Below are 8,064 nucleotides of genomic sequence, written 5' to 3' on the forward strand. Positions count from 1 at the left end.
GGACGATTGGAACTACCTGTCTTCTACCTGCCTGCAGGGGACAATTGGAACTACCTGTCTTCTACCTGCCTGCAGGGGACGAGTTCTTGGCTGCTTACTAGGGCTTTCTATAAGCAACATTCCTCATTCCTCGGGTGAAGGAAGGAGCTCCTGTTTTCTGACGTCCTGGAGCTTCCCCTGAGGGGCATCCCCCTTCCTTCCCACCCAGCCACTGAGAGAGGAAGGCTTTAAAGCAGACCGGATTGATTCTCCTCCTACCTGAGCGACTGCGGCTCAGCCCCGCGGGGACCGGGCGGGGTTCTGGACTGCCCCCAGCCACAGCGTCTGCCGACCCCCCTCCAAACGTCCCACTGCGAGGCCTGCTCAGGCCGCGGGCTCGCGGGGACCCCGAGACTGGAAACGTCCCGAGCCACGCGGCCCATCGCGCCCACAAGTGGCGCGGGTCGCCGGCCCCTCCCTCGTCTTCTCTCTTGAGTTGCACCTGATGTTTCCAGTAATGAAAACAAGCTTATTTATATTTTTCAGTTTCTAAAAGCAATGTGATCATTAAAACAACTCGGAAGATACAGAAAGATGTGCATAAATAATTAGCTGTATTCTAAAGAGAAACACTAGGGACATTTTTATATCTTTGCAGTCTCTTTACTAAAAACAGATTTAAAAAAATCATATCACTCTGTCTCACAAAAAGCGACACAGTTACAATATAGACTTTATACATACATTTTATAAAGTTTTGTATTTGTTCTCTTTTTAAAGAAAATTATTTTAAACTTTTTACTCTAAAACATACATAGGTAGGAGTTATATCTCAAAGATTATGATATCACATTATGTTAATATAAAAATGTATATTATATATGATATTATCAAATATGTAATAGTATTATATTATACTAATATATAGTGTTACATAACATGTTGTATACATATATAATTATGTATATTTAAACATAAACACACTTTACCTTCCATGAATTTTAGGCAGTACATTATTGATACATTTGAAGAAGTCTGTGTACCCCTAAGGACTGCATGGCTCTCCTAGCCACTGTTGCGACCTCTATGACAAACATCCCTTGCGTTCCTTCATAGATTAACAAATCATACATGTATCACTTTTTATTGAAATATGACATATATTGGAGAAAAATGGATAAACTGCAAGTGCGTTCAATAAATTATCACAAAGTGAACCCATCAAAATCACCACCACCCCAGAAAAAATACATTCTTAGCACCCAGAAACCCCTCTAATTTCCATTTCTTTTCATTCGCCATAGGTAGTGGCTGTTCTGGTTTTTAATACCACAGTTTAGTTTTGTCTGGTTTTGAGTATAATATAAATAGTCCAGTTATGGTTTTACTACTCTATACTTCCATTGATTATAGGAGTATAATCTATCTTTTATAAAGTACACTAAATATACACCAAATTTCACTTCTTGGGGAAAAAGTTTGTCTTATTCAAAGTTTCCCACCCCCACTCTCTCCTACTTTTCTGTAAAAAAATGGGGAAACTACGGTTCAAGGTAAGGTGTAAGGATCGATTGAGGTGAGGTGCGGGAAGCCTCTGCTGTGTGATAATAGCTTTTCAGCCCCTCTGCAGTGCCGTATTCTCCCTACTAGCTCACCTCAGCCACGATCACTGATGTGTCTCCATCTTGCCTTCAAACCTCTGCTTCCTTAAAAAAGTGTTTTTATCCTAGTAAACAGTTCTGCAAGTTTTGTTTGTAAGCACCACATTATCAAGATTTAAAACACCACTGTCACCTGTAAAAATAACACTATGTCTCCGTAGTCAACTCTGCAAACCATTTCTAGACCCCGGTATCTACCCATGCGTTTTTTTGTCCCTGCAGTGTTATCTTTTTCAAAGATCAAATAAATGGAATTATATAGCATGCAGCCTTTTGAATCAGACTTCTTTCATTCAGCATACCACGTAGGCGATTCCCATTGCTGTGGTTTTTGTCAGGAGTTCAGTCCTGTTAATTGCTGAGTAAAGTTCAATTGTGTGCATATACCGCTGTTTATCTGTTCACCAGTTTAGGAATATTTGGGGGTGGTCATGAATAAAGCTGCTATAATTATTTGTATACATATGATTGTGTAAATTTAAGTTTTACTTTACTTAAATACCTAGGGATCGGATTGCTGGGTCATATGGGTTTTAACTTCATAAGAAATAGTCAAATTATTTTCCAAAATTTCTGTACCATTTTGCTTTCCTACCAGCAATACGTGAGATTTACAGTTACCCTCACATCCTCACTAGCACTTGGTATTGTCAGATTTTTTTTTTAATTAAAAAAATATTTCCTTTGAGTATCTCCTTGTGGTTTTAATTTGCATTTCCCTAATAACTAATGACGTTGCGTATATTTTCATGTGCTTATTTGCCAGTTACATCTTCTTTGGTGAAGTGCCTGGTCTAATCTTTTGCTCATTTAAAAATAATGGATTGTCTTATTACTTAGTTTTGTGACTTCTTTTATTCTAAATAGAGGCCATTTATCAGATTTGTGTTTTTAGTATTTTTTTTCCAATCTGTGCTTGACTCTTTAGTCTCAGCCATATCTTTCAAAGAGCGGAAGGACTTAATTCTGATGAATTTCACTTACCTTTTTTTATGGCTTGTGTCTTTGATTTTATGTCTAAGAAATCTTTTCCTAACCCCAAGTCACAAAGATTTTCTCCTAAGCTTTCATTTGAGAGCTTTCTAGTTTTCAGCTTTTACATTTAGGATGTGATCTTATTTGAGTTACTTTTTGTGTGGCATGCAAGTTATGAGTTGAGGTTAATTTCTTTTTGCAAATAGAAGTCCAATTGTTCTAGCACCATTTCTTGAAAAGACCATCCTTTTTCCACTGAATGGCCTTTGTACCTTTGTTGAAAAATCAATGCATGAGTCTATTTCTGTACTCTCTATTCTGTTCTATTGATCTATATGTTTGCCTTTTCTTCGATATCACACTGTCATGATTTCTATAGCTTTGTAAAGTTCTAATTTCAGATGGTGTGTATCCTTCAACTTTGTTCTTTTCCAAAACTATTTTGTATATTCTATTTTCTCTGCTTTTCCATGTAAACTCTATAATCAACTTGCTGATTTTTATTAAAAATGTCTTGCTACAATTTTGAATGGAATCGTTGAAATGTATAGAACAATTTAGGAAAAACTGACATTTTAGCAGTTGAGACTTCCAGTCCATTATCATTGTGGGTTTGGTTCCCGGCCACTACAATAAAGTGAATATTGTGATAAAGTGAGTCACATAAAGTTTTTGGTTTCCCCAAACCAAAACTGCACATAAAAATTATGTTGATGCTGTAGTATATTCTAAGTGTGCAATAGAATTAAGTCTAAAATACGTTTCTTATTTAAAAATATATTATTGCTAAAAAATGCTGACAATCATTTGAGATTTCAGTGAATTATAATCTTATTGCTGATTTAGGGTCTTGCCTCAATGTCAATGGCTACTGATTGATCAGGATGGTGATTGCTGACAGTTGAGATGACTGTCAATTTCTTAAAATAAGACAGCAAAGTTTTCTGCCTTGATAATGTTTTCTTTCACAGACTTCTCTGCAGCATCTGATGCTGTTTGATAGTATTTTACCCACAGTAGAACTTATTTCAAAATTGGAGTCAATCCTCTCAAATGCTGCAGCTGCTTTACCAAATAAGTTTATAGAATACTCAAAATCTTTTGTTGTCATTTCAACGATGTTCAAAGCTTCTTCACTAGGAAGAGACCCTATCCCAAGAAACTACTTTCTTTGATCATCCATAAGAAGCATCCATTCAAGTTTCATCATGGGATTGCAGAAATTCCGTCACATCTTCAGGCTCCACTTTTAATTCTAGAATCTCTTTCTATTTCTAACTTATCTGCAGTTAACTTCTCCACTGAAGTCTTGAACCCCTGAAAGTCATTCATGAGAACTGGAATCAACTTCTTCCAAACTCCTGTTAATGTTGATATTTTGGCCTCCTCCCATGAATTGCAGTGTTCCTAATGGCATCTAGAATAATCAATCGTTTCCAGAAGGTTTTCGATTTAGTTTGTTCAGATCCATGAGTGGAATCACTATCTATGGTAGCTATAGCCTTACAAAATGTACTTCTTTTTTTTTTTTTTTTTTTTTGAGACGGAGTTTCGCTCTTGTTACCCAGGCTGGAGTGCAATGACGCGATCTCGGCTCACTGCAACCTCCGCCTCCTGGGTTCAGGCAATTCTCCTGCCTCAGCCTCCTGAGTAGCTGGGATTACAAGCACATGCCACCATGCCCAGCTAATAATAAGACGGGAAAATCTAAATGAATTTTTAATCCAGAATGGATATTGTGTTAGCAGGCATGAAAACAACATTAATCTCCTTGTACATTCCCATCAGAGCTCTTGGGTGACTAGGTGCACTGTGAATGAGCAGTAATATCTCAAAAGAACTATCTTAAAATGTTCAATAAAGCATGTTGTAAATACACGTGCTATCATTCAGGCTTAGTTTTTCCATTTGTAGAGCACAATCAGAGTGGATTTAGTAGGTCCTAGAATTTTCAGAGTGGCAACTGAGCATTCACTCAGCTTAAAGTCAACAGAAAGGAAATCAGTATATTGAAGAGATAGCTGTATGCCTATGTTTGTTGCAGCACTGTTGACAACAGCTAAGATTTGGAAGCAACCTAAGTGTCCATCAACAGATAAATGGATAACAAAAATGTGGCACATAAACACAATGGAGTACTATTCAGCCATGAAGAAAAATGAGATCCAGTCTTTTGCAACATGAATGGAATTGGAGGTCATTATGTTAATTGAAATAAGCCAGGTACAGAAATACAAACATTGCATGTTCTCACTTATTTGTGAGATCTAAAAATCAAATCAATTGAATTCATGGACACAGAGAGTAGAATGGTGGTTACCAGAGGCTGGGAAGGGTCATGGCGATTTGGTAGGGGATGTGGGCATGATTAATGGGTATAAAAATAGAAATAATGAATAAGACCTATAATTTAATAGCACAATAGGGTGAAAAGTGTCAGTAATAATAGTTTATTTTAAAATAACTCAAATAATGTCATTGGATTGTTTGTAACTTCAAGGATGAATGCCTGAGGGGATGGATACCCCGTTTTCCATGATGTGCTTATTTCACACTGCATGCTTGCAGCAAACCACAACATCATGCACCACATAAATATATACACCTACTATGCATCCACAAAATTTTTAAAAATTTAAAAACTAAAGTGAGAGATCTGGGATCCTTTTTTACTTGGACACTTTAGAGGCCACTGTCAGGTTATTATTTGGCTTAATTTCAACATGTTTTGTCTCAAGCAGTAGGGAAGCTGAAGAGAGGGAGCGTGATGGGGCAATGGCTGGTAAGTGGGGCAGTCAGAACACACAAAACCATTTACTGATTAAGTTCTCCATTTATAGGGATGCAGCTAGTGGCACCCCAAAACTGATAAAAGTAGCAACAAAAGTTGCTGATCACAAATTGCTATGATAGATAAATAATAATAATTTAAAAAGTTTAAAATATTACGAGAATTACCAAAATGTAACATGAAGACATGAAGTAAGCACATGCCATTGGAAAATGGCACCTACAGACTTGCTTCAGGATTTGTAAATTTGTCAATAATGCAGTATCTGTGAAGTGCTATAAAATAAAACATAATAAAATGACTTAGGTTTGTATTTATGCATTTGATTAGACCTTTGATTTTGTAGTTTTCAGTATGCAGCCTTTGCACATATTTTATAAGATTTATTTCTAAACATTTCATGTTTTTGTGCTTTCATAAATTTTACTCTTTAAAAAAGTTTTATTTTCCTTTGGGAGGCCTAGACGGGTGGATCACGAGGTCAAGAGATCGAGACCATCCTGGTCAACATGGTGAAACCCTACCTCTAGTAAAAAATACAAAAATTAGCTGGGCATGGTGGCGCGCACCTGTAGTCCCAGCTACTCAGGAAGCTGAGGCAGGAGAATTGCTTGAACCCAGGAGACAGAGGCTGTGGTGAGCCAAGATCACATCATTACACTCCAGCCTGGGTAACAAGAGGGAAACTCCGTCTCAAAAAAATAATTTTTTTTATTTCCACATATTCACTACTGTTGTATAAAAATGTAGCTGATTTTTACACATTGATGCTATATTCTGTGATCTTGCTAGACTCAGTTCTAAGTATCTTTTTAAAAAAGAAGATGCTTGGAATTTTCTGCATAGGCAATTATGTTATCTGTGCATAGAGTTAATTTCATTTCCCCTTTTCCGATCAGTATACCTTTTATGTTTTCCTTGCCTGATTGTACTTAAATCCATAGGATGATATCAAATAGAAGAGATGGGAGCAGAGATTCTTGCCCTTTTCCGCATTTCAAGGGGAAAGTTTCAGTCTTTCACCATTGAGTATGATGTTAGTTGTAGGTTTACTGTAGATGCTCTATTTTGACCATTTGTATTTTCCAATATAAATATTAAGGTTATAAATTTCCCTCTTAGTACTGGTTTAGCTACATAAATGAATATAGACATGCAGTACTGTTATTATTCAATTATAAGTATTTTCTCATTTTCATTATGATTTCTTACTTGGGAGAATGTTTCTAAGTTCTTAACATATTGACTTATTAAAATAAAAACTTTCGATTGTTGACATTTAACTTAATTTCATTTTGTTTAAAGCAGTGATCCTTAAAGTATGATTCCAGAACTAGCAGCAACAATATTACCTGATGTGAACTGAATTATATTCCCCCAAAATATATGCTGGAGTCCTAACCTCAGGTACCTGTGAATACATGTGACCTGATTTGGAAATTGGTCGTTAGTATAATCAAATTAAGAAGATGCCATACTTGATTAGGATAGACTCTAATCCAAGACACAAAGGCACACAAGGTCAATGTCATGTGATGATAGAGGCAGAGACTGGATCAATGTGGAATTTTTTTTCTGAGAGAGAGTTTCCCTGTGTTGCCCAGACTGGGGTGGAGTGGCATAATCACAGCTCACGGCAGCCTTGACATCCTAGTTCAAACAATTCTCCCATCTCGGCCTCCTGAGTAGCTGGAACCACAGGTGCACAGAACCATGCTCAGCTAAGTTTTGTATTTTTTGTAGAGACAGAGTTTTGCCATGTTGCCCAGGCTGGTCTCGAGCTCCTGGACTCAAGAGATCTGCCCACCTCTACTTCCCAAAGTGCCGGTCCTATAAGGATTAGCCACCACACCTAGCTTACTAATGCGTTAAAAAGCCAACGGATGCCAAGGATTGCCGGCAATACCAGAAGCAAAGAGAAGGCCACAGAATCCCCTAGAACCTTTAGACAGAGTATTGCCAACAACGTGATTTCAAACATCTAGCCTCCAGAGTGTGGGAAAATATATTTCTGTTGTTTCCTGTGTCTGTTGTTTTCAGCCACCCAGTTTGTGATATTTTGTTAGGGCAATACTAGGGAACCAATACAATTGGAAACTTGTTAAAAATGCAAATTCTTAGCCTCAATTCCAGACCTATCATATCAGAATCTTTGTGGATGTGGTGGAGTCATTTGGATTTTAACACAAGTCTTTCATGTCATTTTAATGAATGCAAATTTGAGAACCACTGAGTTAGAGAATGTGGTCAACAAGGTACTAGTACTTTGAAATTTATTAACATTCAATTTACAGAATAATACAGGGTTAATTTTTGCAAATGTTTCATATATGTCTAAAACGTGCATTTGACAGTTAATGCGGAATTCTATATGTGCCCATTAAATCAAGCTTGTAATTGTATTATTCAAATCTTCCGTATCATTAACAATATTTTTGGTGTCTTCTTAATCTATCAATCACAGAGATACATTAAAATCTTCTTTTATGATAGTAGAATTATGTATTTCTTCTTGTAGTTTTGCCATTTTACATATATTTTACACACATATACGTAACATGTAATGCTATTAGGCACATGCATATTTAGAATTCTTTCTTCCTATGACATTTATCTGGACAAGGCAAAAGTAAATTTTTGATTTGGGGTGTTAGGTCA

The 8,064-nt window shown here is 36.7% G+C and overlaps 1 protein-coding gene across 1 annotated transcript in view; it reads right to left on the bottom strand.

The window, feature by feature from the left end:
* SPATA16 (spermatogenesis associated 16) overlaps window positions 1–389 on the bottom strand; it is a 246,538-nt gene extending 246,149 nt beyond the window's left edge. The window contains exon 1 of the mRNA XM_017514109.2: window positions 259–389. The gene's annotated coding sequence lies outside the window, so the exon portion shown is untranslated. The remainder of the gene's footprint in view (window positions 1–258) is intronic.
* Between the last annotated feature and the right edge of the window lie 7,675 nt (window positions 390–8,064).

The sequence above is a fragment of the Cebus imitator genome, unplaced genomic scaffold (assembly GCF_001604975.1).
Source record: "Cebus imitator isolate Cc_AM_T3 unplaced genomic scaffold, Cebus_imitator-1.0 Scaffold516, whole genome shotgun sequence".
Lineage (NCBI taxonomy): Eukaryota > Metazoa > Chordata > Mammalia > Primates > Cebidae > Cebus > Cebus imitator.